Source organism: Belonocnema kinseyi, chromosome 7, assembly GCF_010883055.1.
Source record: "Belonocnema kinseyi isolate 2016_QV_RU_SX_M_011 chromosome 7, B_treatae_v1, whole genome shotgun sequence".
Lineage (NCBI taxonomy): Eukaryota > Metazoa > Arthropoda > Insecta > Hymenoptera > Cynipidae > Belonocnema > Belonocnema kinseyi.
This window is the reverse complement of record NC_046663.1, coordinates 24,456,167-24,473,905: the sequence shown is the minus strand read 5'-3', so window position 1 is coordinate 24,473,905 and position 17,739 is coordinate 24,456,167.

Here is a 17,739-nt window from a genome sequence, read left to right as displayed (position 1 = left end):
ATTATTCCAATAAAAAGATTGGATCGCATTTTGAAACACGTATGCATAGTTTTCTGCAAAATCGAACATAATCAAGAAATGTTCAACTAATAATTTGGCAATCTTGCAGATAAAAGGAGTCTAAAATCGCACTGTCACCTCCACGCGGTAGACTCTGGAAACTATAACTTGATAGGATGTAGGCTGACGACAGGCGTTAATTACTAATCCGTTAGTACTTTATTTACTCAAACACTTTATAGTGAGAAGTTGGTTGAATCATGTATTTGTTTAAAATAATTGCAAGAGCAATAACCAATTATTGCCGGATAATAAATTATAATAGTGAGGAATCATTTATCTTCAAAAAATACTGTTCATTTTTAAGAAAGTGCTTTTTACTTAATATTTTTTCATAATAACTTTAAAAATTTTTAACTTCTTCAAACTTACTGGTTAACATTACTGAATAGTTTTTTCCGATAACTTCATGCAATTTTGGATCAATGTGAGTAATACAAAAAATGGCATACTTGAAAACTGTTCCGCGGTATGCTGCCGCATAACGCCCGAGTGCGAGCGTGAGGACTCCCTCTACAACCGGCTCTGTAACTCAATGAATTTCAATTTGTCCATTTTCTTATTAGACATTTTTCATAGTAAAAAAGTCCAGCTTTCTTTTGAGACTATTTAGAAAAAAATCGTAAATGCCTAAATGGCGAAAAAAGTTAAATAAACAATTGATTTATTGAAAAAATTGTTTAAACAATTTTTTTTGTTATAAATAATAAAATAGGATGAAAGCGTCCTGGTCTATAAGTTTGTGAATTAACTACTGTTGGGTAGGCGAACGTATTCCCAGAATTTAGAGACAATCGAAAAACATGACTTTTTGAGTTGGGGCAGTTGAGGAATAATACCCCATTTTCTTGGAAAGATATTGTGTTTTTTTGCAATCATTGTTGTTTTGTTAAATAAAATTTTATATTTTGTTTTGATATAATGTTCAGCTAGTGCTGGTTGCGTGAAATGTTTTCGCCTGACTTTACTCTCATTTTCCTTAATACGTTGGCTCACCGATTTCCCGGTGTCTCTAACATAGACTTTCCCATAAGAACAAGGGATTTTGTATACACCTGGATCACTGCGGGGTGCCTTCTTTCTTTAGGGTTATTAAGTAGTTGTCCTATTTTCGCAGGTGGTTTAAATATGGTTTGGATGTTGTGTTTATTCAGAATTCTTCCTATTTGTTCTGTGACACCTTGGATGTAGGGTAGGGTGGTGGTCATTTTTCTCTCTCTTTCTTTCGTAGGCTGCGTTGACTTGCTTTGTTGAGTGTGTTTTCTTATTCCTTTATCAATTTGTTTGTTTGTGTAATTGTTCTGTTTTAGGATTTATTTAACGTTTTGTAATTCCGTTTGTAAGTTATCTTTGTGTGTTATGGAGACAGCTCTGTATACAAGGGAGTTGATGACCGATTGCTTTTGAGATGGATAATGGTGTGAGGAGGCATGTAGGTATGCATCTGTTTGTATGGGGGTGTCTACAAAAGACAATTTTGTTTTTTGTTTAATTACCATGACAAAGTGGATAGTAGGATGTAGGCGATTGACGAAAAGGAAAAACTTATTGAGTTTATCTCGATTATGTCGCCAGATGACAAAAGTGTCATCAACGTAACAGAACCAAAATTCCACTTCACGCTTCTCTTGGTTGAAAATTTTAGTTTCTAGATGTTTCATAAAGACGTTGGCTATTACAAGTGAGATTTGGGATCCCATTTCTGTCCCTACGGTTTGTTCGTAGAATTGGTTGTTTAAAGAGAAGTAACTGTTATTGATACAGTGTTCTATCAAAGGTACTAGCTCAAAAAGGAAGTTTGTAAAAGATTTCATAATATCAATTGTATCAGAGATTGGTACTTTCGTAAAGAGAGATACAATGTCAAAACTCACTATGATGTCTTGGGGTTGAATGTGAATCTGTTGTACATTTTTGATAAAGTCAAATGAGTTTTGGAAGTGAGTGATGGAGTTCGCTGTAAAATGATCTGGTTTCCTAGCGAAAAAGGGTGCTAGATTGTAAGTTAGTACGTTTATTGTGCGGACGATTAGACTGAGTGGAATGTTATCTTTGTGGATTTTTGGGAGTCGGTAAAGTCTTGGGGAGGTGGGATTAGTAGGTATTAATTTAGATATTGTTTTCATGTCGAGTTTGGAGCCTTTGAGAAGTGTTTTTATTCCACCTACTATTGTTCTTGTGAGGTCCTTTTTGATCTTCCGAAAATTTTTACAACTGAAAAATAATTTGGGAACATCTAAATTCAAATCGAATTAGCATAATGCAAATTTGCTTCTCTTGAAAGACAGAATAAAACATGCCAAATTTCTCTTGCACACTCCATACAAAAAACTATCAAAACTTCTCCTTTACCTACAAAACATTCTCAGATTTGACATTTAGTCTACATTGCATCGCATACCTTTTGACCAATCCCAACGGATTTAATAGCTTTTCAGTTAGACGTAGGACGGCTAACATTTTACACTAAGCTCAAGTTCCATCCTCACACTTTATAAAAAAAGAAAAAACCGCAACTAGAGAAACGCAACACAACAGTAATTATAAATAAAGAAGACTATAACAACAAAATCATGGACCTTTTAACTAGCGATACATACACAAAAAAATTAAAAAAGGACCTCACGAGAACAATAGTCAGTAAAATAAAAACCATTTTAAAGACTCTAAACACAACAGAAAAACAATATCTAAATTAATACCTACTAATCCCACCTCTCTAAGACTTAACGGACTCCCAAAAATCCACAAAGATAGCATTCCACTTAGACTAATTGTCAGCACAATAAACTCACTAACTTTTAATTAAGCACGTTTTCTCGCTACAAAACTAAATCATTTTACTGGGCACTGCAACATTCACTTCCAAAACTCATCAAAATTTATCAAAATGATACAACATATTCACATTCAATCTCAAGACAGCATAATGAGTTTCGACATAGTATCTGTCTTTACGAAAGTACCAATCGCTGATACAATTGATATTATTAAATCTTTTACAAACTTACCGTCTGAGCTTGTAATTTTGATATTACACTGTCTCAATAATTAACGGGATGAACTAAATAAGTTTTTCCATTTCATCAATCGATTGCATCCTAATATAAAGTTAACCATGGAAATTAAACAAAAGGGAAAATTGCTTTCCTTGGACGTAATAGTTTACAAAAGATCTGATAACACGTTAAGACATAAAGTTTACAGAAAACCCACCCATATAAAAAACAATCAGTTATCAAATCCCTTCTATACAGAGCTGTCTTTATAACAGATGTATATAACTTACAAAAGGAATTATAAAACGTTGAACAAATCCTAATACAGAATGATTAAACAAACAAGCAAATTAAAAAATACACTTAACAAAACAAGTCAACACAACATACGAAACAAATAGAGAGAAAAACGACCAACACCCTACAACCAATTCAAACTTGTGAGCGGAGCTCTTTTAACAAAATGAAGACGAGGATAAACTTCCTAAAAGCGCTCACCTATGATTAATTCGAAGCTTCGTGTACCTGTATATTTTGACAAGCTGTTCACGGATATGATAGTGTGTGTGAGTAATAGATCGAAATTTGAAAATTGGTTTGTCAAACAATAGTTTTTTCTGAAATGCAAACTCTTAACTATAAATTCAAGAAATACAACAAGTTTAATGATGTAGAATATTGAAAAATAGAAATTTTGTAATAAACAAAGCCTGCAAAAATATTATTCATTCTTTTCTTGATTTTATCAATCATAGAAATCAAAAATTAAAGAAGCAATATCTTGGGTAGATCGGGCCCCTATTTTGGATGTCCAGACCTGGGCTCTGTAGGGTAGGGCGTTTTATTTACGGTCAGGCGCTAGACAGATTACCCTTTCGGGGCCAATAGTTTCGCGCCCTATACATGCTTAAACTTGCGAGCCGCGCGTATGGCGCGCACTAAAAATGTGCTCGCGCATCGTGCAAATTTTTTTTCATAAACCTTCATCTCTCTTAACAATTTAAAAAAAAGGCTGTCGATTTCACCAGTAACTTCACTATTTTAATTTTATCATGATTACTATTATCACTAAGGAAAGATTCTTTTATATGAAAATTAATATATTTATGATCTGAAAACTCGGCTTTTTTAGCAGATAATTCGCGTTTTGTATTAAAATTCGATTTTTATGTCGTTAATTGAACTACCGATAAAAATTATAATTGGGATTTTAGCACAGGGAATATTCACAAAGAATTATTTTTTGACTAGGAATAGAGCTTTTTTTTACTTGACACATAAATTTTGTATAAAAAACTTACCAGTAACCTTTTTGGCACTTTTATCGTAAGCGAGCAATATGATTTTCTGATTTACAGCATCGATGTAATATAATTTGGATGTTTCGTGAGGGTGTCTAACTATTCCTTTGCTCACAATAATTTGCGGAAACGTTTGGTTTTCAAGTTGCTGGGGAGGCCAATTTGGATGGGAGGACCAAAAATTTCCTAAAGAAATCCCTGGAATATAATATAAAATTATAAATAAAATAATTAACCGAGAGGCAATAACTTTAGTAATCCCCTGGACCGTATGGTTATGCAGACTAGTAATACGGTGAAATCCAATTATAATCATAAGTAATTACAGTCTTTCGTCCTCTTTTCTTGAGTATTCTACTTTTAATCCACTTCTTTTCGACATTAACGCGTTTGTAATCAACTTCTAAATAGAATAATCCACTTTCAATTCAAACTACAGTACAGTGAAACCCATCAATAGCCCTCTATTTCATAACCCTTTCAAAACTTGAAGCTGCGCCTCGTGGCTCTCAGCACAGGAATGACCTGCGGCCCGCACAGCGACCAAAAGACAGCCCTCCGTTAGTATGGTGGCCTACGAACGGGTATTTATTGAGTTTCTCGCTGAATGTGACCACCCCCCTAAGCCACGGGTGTAGAGTGATCGTGCCCATGGCTCCTTGGCACCTAGGGCCTTAGCCTTGCATGCAGGGCTCTGGAGGGGCGGACCTTTAATTTCCGTAGCTACTCGTGGGAACTAAAATAGATCACGCAAAAAATTCAAAACGAAGAAGGAGGAAGGGAGTTGGCGGAGGGGGGAAAGGGGCTGGGTCCTAACGTATCTAGCATAACCCTTTCACCCCGAACTGTCTCTCCGGCAAGCCCTATCAGGCAGTGGCTGTGCCCCCAGCTCTTTCAGGAGCTGAGGGTGTGACGGTCCCTCTAGTTGAGGCTATGGAAACGGGAGTGGCTAATCAGTCCCCCGATAAAATGGAAAGGATCAGCGTTTCCATGAAAAGGAGACTGAGGAGGCAAGCGCATCGGGCTAGTGGAGCAGCTGATGTACCTAGTACATCGACGACCACAACGCCGATAACTAGTACTAAAACTCAAAAGTAAGGAAGGAGCTCAAAGGGCACCCCAATGGGGAAATGAAGGCTAAGCCTTTGTAGAGGCACAATGCGGTCCAGCAGCTGACGAACAGGAAGTCGTTGGGGCTTGGACTGACGGCCGCTCTTGGGACTGACCCTCTGACTGTGGTAGTGACGGATAGAAGTTACCTGGACTCGCTGTTTACCACAGAGCAGCTTGAGCTACTCAGGGAGGCTACCTAGAGGGTTCTCGATAGGGTGTCCCCAGATCAATGGGCTAAATTCAAGACTCTAAAGGTGATTGGAGTTCAGTTGCCCTAGAAGATAGTTAAGGCGACGGCGTAGTTCCTGGGTAAGCTAACGAAACCGCAGGTGGTTCTCGGTCAGCTGGAGAAATTCAACCAGTCACTTAAGACAGCATCCTGGCGAAGCGACAGACACAGTAGGCCTCAGGACCGATCTTAAAGAAATAGTGAAGGTACGTACACTTGTGGAATACTGCAAGGTAAAGGTCTTCCTGTTCTGTTGTGGTGCGATGCTAACTCCCACAATACCCTGTAAGGTAACACAGACATCAGTTCAAGGGGTAAAGACCTATTAGAATACCTAATTACTACAGATTCAGATATTCTTAATACGGGGAACACCCCCATGTTTCGTAATCCGGCCAGGAAGGAAGTCATTGACATTACTCTGTACTTGCAGTTTCACAGATAACATCCAGAAGTGGAGAGTTTCAGATGAACTCACCCTCTCGGATCACTCACTGATAGAGATCATGTTGGAATCCGCTGTACCCACCGGCCCTAAATGGTTCAGAAATCCAAGAAAAACATACTGGGGTCAGTTTTCCACAGAACTAATAAGTGAACTTTCATGGATGCCCAGGTAAATTAGAGACGTGGATACCATGGAGCTTATGGCCGAGTTTTGCAGGGAAGCCATAAAATTCACATATAAAAGTATTGTCGGCTTTCGAAAGACCGAAAGGTTAAAGAGACACGCTATTGGAACGCAAAATTTAAAGATTTTCGCAGGCAAACCATAGAGAGGTTCAGAAGTACCAGTTCTGGCAAAACGAAGGAACTGTGGACTTCATTCACATCGATAAGGAATGAGTATAGGATTGCAATACGCAAAACAAAGCATGAAAGCTGGACAAAATTTTGCGCTGATATCAAGAAAGGAGCAGACGCGGCCAAACCGGACAAGCTGCTTTCTCGAAATCCGGATGCCTATGACCCAACTGGGACGGAAAAGACGGCTAGCTAACGAGATTGTGACCCCAGACAGGGTCAGGTGGGCCCTGAAGTCCTTCAGTCCTTACAATTTTCCCGGGCGGGATGGAATATATCCATGCTATGTTATGTTCCGCCGGCATGGATGGGTGCGTGTGCAGTCTTTATTCCGATGGCAGGCAGGATCGGTTATACTTCACCCAAGGATTTCCGACCCATTAGCCTCTCATCTTTGCTACTAAAAACAGTAGATACACTCGTAGACAGATTCAGCAATATCCGCAATTAAGCAAATTTATCCGCAATAAAGTCTTGTCGATTAGTACTCTTCACAAGCAACAACACGTCTATAGGGCTGATCATTCGACTGAAACGGCCCTGAGCACTGCAGTTGATCTAATTAAAGGACAACTGAAACAGAAAGGTCTAGCGATTGGAACCTTCATGGACTTTGAAGGAGCCAGTAACTACACCTCTGAAGAGGTGATTAGGGCGGCCATGATCGCACATGGGGTGCCTAGTGCAATCGTGGAATGAAACTGCCACATGTTGGCCAATAGAAATCTAACCACGACCAAGGATGACACCACTTTAAGTGGAACCTTTGACTCGGGATGTCCGCAGGGGGGTGTTCTATTACCCTTGCTGTTGTGCCTGGTAGTGGATGAATTGCTTCATCTACTTAAGAGTCAGGGCCTTCACATCGACACACACAATAGCCCTGGGGGCACTAATAGGTTTAAAGCCTCTCCAGTTTATCGTAAAAGCCGCGGATGCGAATGCGGCCTAGAAACTAAATATGGTAAACGATAGCAGTATCTCAACAGTTATGTGGATACCAATGGACATCACGAAAAGGCCGACACTGAGCATGCTCAGGGACAAGATGTCTACTTGCACCTACCTCTTCGATCAAAAATACCGGTTTAGCCTATTTGCAGAAGAGGAATGGACTAACGGTGAGGCACACCTACCCAGTGATGGAAAAACTGGTTTATAGATGGCTCCAGGAACAAAAAGAACGCTGGAGCAGGTGCATACCGTAGAAGGAAATAAATGGGCTTCACAATTTCAATGGGGTCCTACGTAACAGTTCTTTAATCTGCGATTATAGACTTGCTCCAGTGTGCCCATTAGTCAATGGAGTACGGCGGAAAAAGGAACATTCGTACATGCTCAGATAGCAGGGCTGCTATCATGGGTCTGAATGGAACAGCGACTACGCCGTTGCTAATATTGTAGTGTTCCAAAGCACTGAATAAGCTAGTGACCGAAAACCGAGTCACTCTGCTCTAAATCCCTGGAAACAGTGGAAACAAGGGCAATGAAATATCGAAATAGCAGAAAAGGAAAATTTTACTGGACCTGAGCTAGTTGCAGGCATTTCCAGTAGGTCGGTCACTGAAGATATTAACAGTTGGCTGACTGAGGAATGTCAGAATAAGTGGGATGCGGTCTCTGACTGCAGACAGGCTTAAACACTCTTGGGTCCAAAGCTAAACTCTCATCAATCAAATGAAATTCTTAAGCGCTGGAGAAAGGAAGTCAAACTCCTAGAAATGTTTATAGGACATGGAAACCTCTGGTACCACAGACATAAAATAGGGCTTACAGAAAGTCCACTCTTTCATCTTTGCGGAAAGGACAATGAGACTTTCACTTATATTCTCTGTCACTGCCCTGCGATTGCGGGGAAACGTATGACACTCACAGGCTGTTTCTGTATCAGTGAGTCTGAAATATCGGCCAACAGCGTGGCTGCGGTCCTCTATCTATAGAGAGGACTTCAAGGCCACGCTTAAGGCTTATAAGGGGACGCAAAGGGATTACCCAAGCGTCAGGGGCTGTGACGTTTTTAACCCAGAATATAATAATAATTATTACTATATTAGCAAATCTGTATATAAAGTTAATTTAGGCTAATCAGATACAATTTAGCGTTGACCGCCTCCGCTGGACCGTATTTTTCGTAGTTGTTTCCCTTTTGCGTTTGACTTAAAGTTTAAACTCAAATTCAGTAGATGCTTCTTACCAAACCATAGACCGAGCTGATAGCCGCATGATCCAAATGTAAATACTTCGTTTCGCTGTATGCTGATTTCATTAAATGTCCTCACGATACGACTTGGCTCATTTGATTGACTATTCCATTCGAGATATGAAATTCTATTATTATAACCCACCACCAAATGTTCGCGATCCCACATAATTGGAACAGCAAAAGATAAGATACCGGGGCCTGTGGACAAAATTATTGTTGAAAATTAGTAGAATTGGGAGCCTAAAGCATAGAAAGGGGTTTTGTGGCCTATTAAAACGTAACTGAGTCGTTTAAACATCCCACTTTGAATGTACTGACTTCATTTCATTCGTTGCAAATTTAACGGGCCTAGAAACCCTAGAAATTTTCCCGATTAAATATAATCCTAATTAGCAATCACAAAATAAAAATTATTTGGATACCTAGATTAGTGAAAAATATAGCTCCATTCAATACACGATAGGAACAGAGTGAATGAGCATTATTGTATTTGAAGTGGACTTGGTCGTTATTATAAAAAAGAAATTCAGTTACTCTTTGTCCGCCCACAACATCTTCAATTCTAAGGAATTAAATTTCTTTTAATTGTGAGAAGAAAGTGTGAGAAAATCTTAAATACATGTTTGCTACAGGATAGGGAATTTTGAAAAGTCTGCGAATTTTTGATGGACTGAAGTTAAAGTTGAACGACCATGAAAAAATTACGTATAGCGTTTTTCTAAAATTTGTATATAAGATATTGTCAGGTTTGCTTTTTTAAAGAAAAATTGGCTTTTTGACATAAAAGTTCAACATATTGATTGAAATTTTTCTCCATATTGACTGAAAGATATTGCTCGGCTCCGTATTCAAATATTTTGTTAAAAGATTTTCATTGTAAGTTGAATTGAACTGATGTAAGTTAAACTGACAATCTTGTTTTACTGAAATGTCAACGACTTTCATTGTTCTAAACTAAATAAGTTTTCTGGTTTTGTTAAGAATTTCACTATTTTGTAGAAAATTAGAATTTTTTTTATCATACATTTTGGTTAAAAAGCTTTAGTTGCTGGAGATTAATAGTCTTTTGTTTGGAAATTCATTTTGTTGGCTAAAATTCATTTTGTGGTTTAAAAATTTGTTTCTTATAATTGAAAATTAATTTCTGCAACTAAAAATATAACTTCATATCCCATTTTCGGTGAAAAAATGAACTTCTTTGATAAAATTTTTTTTGATTGAGAATTAATTTTTCTGTTGAAAATCATAATTTTTTCATTAGAACTTAAGTTTTCTGTTAAAACATTCATATTTTTATATAAAAATTTAATACTGTTAGACAAAAATGTATCTTTTCAGTTGAAAATTTATTTCTCGGGCTAACGATTACACTATTTTGTTACAAAAATTATGTTTTGAAGTAGAAGCTTTTTGTTTAAAATTGAAGGATTTAATTTTGTTTTGAGAATCCACGTTTTTACGACGATTTAGCTATCTTTTTTTATCAAAATTTTAATTATTTGCTTCAAAGTTCATGCATTCAGTTATTAGTACAGCTTATTTAGTTAAAAATTGATCTTCCGTGTTAAAAAATTATCTTTTTTTTTTAAATTAATTTCTTCGATTGAAAGAGCGGTTAATGCAGGGAATTTTTATCTTTTGGTTCAAGATGCTATCGATTTGTTTTACAAACAGTTTAAATAGTTCCCTGCAATCTCATAGTTTTCGGAGAAATTAAATTTTCTTCGTTTAAAATTCATCTTCTTAAATTTAGCTTCAACTTTTTCGTTGAAAACTCATTTTCTTTTGGTTGAATGTATAATTCTTTTGTCACAAATTCAAATAATTTTTAAAAATTTTGTTCTTGTTTTTAGTTAAAAATGATCATTTTCAAGTGAAATCCAAATATTTTATTTTTGGTTAAAAATGCATCTTCAATATTTAGTAGCTTAGGTATTTTATGAAAAATTCATATTTTTGGTTAAAAATTTATTAATTTAGTTAAGGATTATATTTGTTTGTTTTTTATAGACAATAATTTTTAATTGGAATATGTAACTATTATATTTTTACTTAAAGATTTATCCTATTTAGTTGAAAGTTAATTTTTTTTGTGTAAAACTAAAATTCTTGTCCCTTGCGAATTTTGTACGTCTGTGTTGAAAACTCAACCGGTAATACAAATCTTGTCTTCTTAATTTAAACATTTCACATTCTGGATATTTTTTTTCTTTTTCACGGAAAAAACTTTATCGTATATTCAAATAATAATAATAAATTTTAATATTTTTTTATCATAAAAACTTTATCAAATCCAATATGTTTGATAAAAATTTCTCTTCCAGGATTAAACATTAATCTATTTTGGTTGATGATTATACTCGAACGTCAAATATTCCAACTTTGAGTTGAAAATTAATTATTTCATTTTTACTGCAGAATTTACCTTTTTGTATAATTAAATGTACTAATGTGTTACTCAAAAAATGTATAAAACCATTTGGGAAAGGGAATCAAAAAGTCTAAGTCAATTAAAAATTTTTTTTTAATATATCTTTTCGTCAAAGATTAAACTATTTGGTTCAATATTCCTGTTTTTGTTGAAAATTCTGCTTCTTGGTAGAGACTTTATTATCTAGGTTAAAAATTACAACTTTTGAATTTCTTGAAAAATCAAAAATTTGAAATTGACAGCATAGTAAAATAATAGAAAATCAAAAATTCCATTTTTTGATTCATCTATTTCACAATATTTGAAAGATTTTTAATTATTCAAATATATTTTTAAAAAAATACAAAAAAATATAAAAATAATACAATAAAATATTAAACCGCGTAGGCGGTTCTGGTAGTTGACGGTAGCATTCGCTTCATGTGTGTCCCGCCGGGCGAGAATTCGCCAGGATTGAGATGCCACGAGAGGGTATCGGGCAGCTTGTTCTCCATTCCCGGCACGTATTCCACCGTGCGCGAAAAACGACTAAGAAAAAGGTCCCACCTAAATAGCTTGCTTCGGGTATCCTTTTGACGCTTTAACCAGTTAAGAGTTTTACTATAAGTCCTCAATGCAAACAGCGGAACTTTGAGGAATGGCCGATACCTTTTTATGGCCCAAATAATAGCGAAACACTCCTGCTCATTAGAATGGTACCGAGTCTCGGTCGGTGAAAACTTTGCACTGGCAAACGAGATGATCCTTCCTTTTCCATCCGGCTCATCCTGAATTAGAATGGCACCTATTCCATAGGAAGTAGCGTCCGTTTGCAGGACGAACCTTAAATCGGGTCAGGTCTACTAAAAGTGATAGGCTTCTGGAACGCAGACTTTGACTTTTCAAAATGCTGTGAGTTCTCCGGTGTCATCTTATATAGCCTTTTGGACGACAGATTGTCGGAAAGCGGGGCGACGATTATTGAAGTGTCTGGGGATGTATTCTTTGACCCAGTTTCAGATCCCTAGGAAGGATCGCATTTCCTTGCGGGTTCGTGGCAGGGCGGCATTTCGGATTGCTTCGACATGCGGGGTTTGCGCCGAGTTACCTTCCATACTGATCTTGTGTCCCAAATACGATAGGGTAGTTGGGTCAAAGCTGCATTTTTCTGGCGCGAATGTCAGACCGTATATTTTTAGACTTTCGAACACCAAGGCTAACTGCAGCAGCTGCTCCTCCCAGATTTTGGAATATGCACAACATGGAGCTAAAATTGTCCTCCTCCTGGGGTTGAGAAAGCAGTGTACTAGCGCGAATCTAGCGATATTGGTACTTACCAGTACCCGCTTTTTAGTTCTAGGGTTGAGAAGATTTTCGCCGTACCGAGATCCTTCAGGTTGTTGCGGATTCTCGTCAAGCGTCCTCCTTTCCGGCGATTACGATAGCTGAGTTGAATGGGGAAATGTTGCTTGAAGCGCCCGCCTTCGCGAAAGAATAGCGCGTGCAACTGCAGGAGGTTGCGGAATTCCACTCCAAGTTCGGTGCGGAAATTGTATTGCCCCTCCATCTCCTCCGTGGGGGAGACAAGTTTGTGATCGTGGGGGAGAGGACCGAGATACACGATCTGCCGTGCTATGGTGACAAAAAAAACACAATCAGCCACATGTAAATGAATGACCATGTGCTGCTTCAGCCAGGGTTGGCCCATGATTAGTTCGGCCCTCGATTCCGGGTTGACGTAGAAGTTACCGCGCTAATCCGTTTGTTGAATGGTGAGGTTAAATTGACGGTACCATTAAGTTGAATTCTTGCGTCTACGGCAGCTAACAGGACGGGGGGTAATGGAGGGGAAGGCGTGCAGAGAGATAATTTGGAGGGTGTCAATATTGCTTGTTTGACAAAATTCTTCGAGGCTAGAGTATCGAACTCAGCGATGATTTCCCGCTTTCCCCGAAGGATTCTGATCCGGGGTAAGCTGCAGAGATTGGCCACGACAGCGATTAAGACTGGGGCGCTCGGCTCTGTCGGGGCAGCAGAGGAATCTGTCTCAGCCGCCCGGTCCCTTCAGTTTCCCGGGACTGCCGTAGTTTGACGTTCCTTGATCACCGGGCAATCCCTATGAAGGTGACGCCGAATGTACTTGCCAAACAGGAAGTTTTTTTTGTTAAAGATTATCTTTTTATTATTAGTGTATACTTTCGTATTACAAAATTTAATATTTTTTAGATAACTTGTCATTTCTGCTTAAAAATTTCACGTTTTTTATTAATTTATCTTTCTTTATTGACTGCAAAATTTGTTCTTGGTTGCGCATTGAATTCTAGATGAAACTTTCTCTTTTTGGTTTAAAAAATAATCTGTTTTGATTCAGAATAGAAATAGTTTAGACTAAAATTTTGTTTTCGTTGAAAAATTTTTTTTTTTTCATTTCGTCTTTATTGGTGAAAAATTAATCTTCTTATTTGAAAATGTATCTATTTGGTTGAAAATTAATTTCCTTGATTTGGTAAATTAAGTATAAGAATTAATTAAGTATGGTGTTTAAAAATGATTTATTTGCGTTAAAATGTTTTCTTAAATAAAAATTAATATAGTACATTCAAAATTTATATTTCTGTCTAAAAAAATCATTCATTTTATTTAAGAGTTTGTCTTTTTTGTTAGAAAAATATAGTGCTTGATTGAAAATTAATTTCCTTGGTTGAAAATTGTTCTATTTAGTTAAAACTTCGTTTTTTATTGTTGGTTTAGAAACCTGATTTTAAATTTACAATTTATCGTTTTTACTAGAAACTTTATTTGTTTTTGTTAAAAATTAGTCTTGTTTAGTAGAAAATTAATTTTTTACAAAACGGTGTTAATTTTGTCTCAAAAAGTCTAACAAATAAATTTACAGACAAAAAAGGTTTTGCATCAAAATTATTAAGCTCCTATGTTTAAGATTGTTTTTGTACGCTGAAGAAGAATGTATGACGGTCAGGGCAAATTAAAAGTTGTTAAGGTGAAAGACAGAGAAAATAATGTAATTTCAAAATTGGAATTTTGTAGCATACCTTTAAGTATACCATGAATTGTTTAATGAAATATAGTATTGTACAGAAAAATTTAATTGATAAATTCAAATTGTAAAGGGTTACAAATGATCGAAGAAGGAAATGTGCCCAACGCGCATATTGCTAGCAGAATTTTCATTCTTCACAAAAACACTTTTTTATTTAAACTTTTTGTTAGAACTGTGAAAAGAAGGACATTTATTTCGAATTTATACTCTCCAGTCTTGCAAATTAAGAAGAGACGGGTAAAAAATCCCTTCCATTTCACAAGTTTTAAAGAATTTTAAACAACAAATAGAAGCACTGGAAACTGTTTGTAAAATTTTAAAGTTAAAATGACAGACCTCGAAATCATTTGAGAAATTTGAAATAGTGTCAATAGTAAAACAAATTATGAAACATTCAGTCGAATTTCAAAATAAATAATAACAAATTTTTATATCCTCGTTGGGTAAACAACTTTCTTTTATTAATTTTTTTCAGCACATAGTGTCATTTATAAAAAGAAATACATTTTGATTCATGGTGTTATTTTATACGATTAAAGCAATCACTCTGTGTTCTATTAAAACATGATTGAGAACAAACTTATAGATCTTTTTTTGGGTGCACAACTTTGGTGCATAATTTTTTTTCTTGTACCCTCCCTCCTTTTTCAAAAAATTTAATTTTGAAATTTCTAGATCATTTTTGTTTTGATTGCAGAATGGTATTCTCCATTTTTTATAATTTTTTGTAAAATTGAAATTTGCATTTCCGATTTTCCAGAAAATTTGATGTTTGGCACAAACGTGTGTTTTATTGGTGTTTGATAATCGTAAAAAAATATTTTCATATTTGCATTTTTTTTTAATGTATTTTTTGACGGTTGAAAATAATTTTCATAATAACCTAGTAGAGTATATCCTGCAATTAATAAATTTGGGTTTAATAATGTCATTTTTAATCAAACTTTGTACGGATTTATCTGCTCTTGTAATCAAAATTTTTACAATACTCATAAATCGCGTTGTTCCTTACAAACTAGTGTAATGGTTTTGCAGAAATTAAAATAATGAAAAGTTATTATTAAATTTTTTCTGACATTTACAGCAAGAACTAATGTTTGGGAGATTTGCCCAATATTTTCAGGAGAGAGTTTATCAAGTAGCAACAAAATTATTGTGTTTTTTACCTATAAGGTCATCGATATTATTATAATACGCGTGCTGCTAAATTTACAATCCGTTAAGTAATTAGTGTAAATATGCAATAATTATAGAAATGATAATATTTGAAAATATAATAATTATAGAAATGATAATAATAGTAATAATAATAATAATGGTGGCTCGGTGGCTCAGTTGTTTAGACACTCGGACTTCACCTCAGAGGTCCGGGGTTCGATCCCTGAGCCGGTACCTCTAGAAATTTTTCAATGTACCTTTACCTAGGTTCTGGTGGTTTGGAACCCACCTTAAGCTGTAGGTCCCCCATCGTGTACTTGAATGCAACCCAGTCCGTATAAGCCTGTGACAACATTTTAACACAGAAATGTTTTTTAATCATTGTTACTAAAAAACATGTCTTAGTCTTAGTTTTTATTGGCGTATTTGCAATATTTTGTGATAATTATAAATTTGAAAGAGTTTATAAATAAAGTTTTGACGCCATTTTAGATGTGGAAATAATTATCAATTACCAAAAAAACTTATATTTTACTTTAAAATTTTGTTAAATATATTTTTTAAAATAGTTGTTAAAATAACACATAAAAATGCTTTTCAAGTAAAAAAAAGACAAATGTTAGTTACTGAAGGAGTAGATCGTAAATTGCTTGACTCGCATGTTAAACAGTTTACTCAATTAGCTTATTAAAATTGTGGTTTAAAAATGCAAAGTGTCTAATTTAAAGAATATGATTATCATGAAACAGATTTTTAAAAAATTATAATAAATGTGATTCATCAGTATCAGGTGTAAAATGATTTTTTGAATAAAAAAAATTAATTTGGAAGAAAACAGTTTAATTTAACTTTCTAACAAAAAAGAAGAAATTTGTTAGAATCTTAATATTAAAGATTAATTACTGTTACAGGTACAGAATTCATTCCCTAGTGCCTTCTAATTATTTTATGCTAATTTTAGAAAGTTTCATAATTTTTTGATAAATTTTATTATTTCTCTAAAAAAAATTCAATGAAAACACTTTACAAGGATATGAGAAGGAAGAAAAAGTTCGTTAACCAGCTTTCTTCAAAAAATTTGAAAAAGTTATAGCATTTTAAAAATGTTTGAGACCCCTATTTTTTTTTAATTTTAATTTTATCGACAGCTTTCTGCTGTATATCAAGATATGATAAATTCAGCAACATTCATGGTTAGTTCAAAAATTTGATATTTTTTTTAACTAGTTTAACAGACCAATGCATTATTGGAGCATCTGTGGACGGCGCATTTTTTTCGATGTTGGGCTTTTCAATTTTAAACTTTATGATACTTTTAGCATTTCTTAATTAAAAAAGCCGTTATCGAAAAAAATATTTTTTCTCACGGCAAATACTTTATCTATGCGCCTGTTTACTAAATTTGTTTAAAACATTTTATCTACTAGTTATACATTTTTTTTAATTGTCAGGAAATGTATTACAAAAAAGAATGGTTTTGCAAAAAACGGATTTTTCTTGGGACAAATGCCGAAATAATGTATTTGTTTATTAAATTTGTTTTAAAAAATCATAAGATTAATCAACATATTAAGAATTTTTTTAAATTATAGTGATGTTTGTAATAAAAAAATAACATGGATAAAAATGAACTGTTCTTTCGAGAAATGCCTGAATAATAAATATTTTATTAAATTTGTTTGTAATATTAACAATAATAATTTTAAGAAAAAATTTCTTTATCGTTATGTTGTTTTTATTCAAATTTTTTTGCAATATAACTTTAAGAAATGTAAAATTATGAAAAAACATAAAAAAATATTCTTTTAAGAAGCAATTTGTTTATACATTCTATTGCTATTTATTATATAATATTAGAATATATTTACCTAATGTTACTCTATGAAACTTAGGAGACTTAAACCACTTTCGTATTCTTAAAGAGAACCGGGAACGTCAAATACAAAACTGGCACATTTTGTCATCTTTGTTTATTTATAAAAAACATTGAAATCCTGATTTGAAAATCAGCTTAGAAATCTCTCTCAGAATTCTTATCAGCTTTTATAAATTTTTTTTGTCCAATTTGTTTATTATTTTTAGCGTGTACGCCGCAAAATTTGTTTATTATCCAACATAATCATTATACTGGGTCAAAAATAAATAATTTTAGAGTGCGAAATCTCTAAAATGTAAAGAAGTAGCGTATTAGGATATAAAAAAGTGTAAAAATCAGGCCTGAAAGCTCTCTGAAAAATCTCTTTGGTTTTTTTTTTAAATTTTCTTTGGCCCAAATCGGTCAATATCTGTGGGCTGTACATTATTTTAAATAAAGAAAATCATCATAGCAGACTATGATAAATAGTCTTCTGATTCCTCCTTTCATTCTAGCCCACAGCAGTCTGGGAGATACAAAACAATT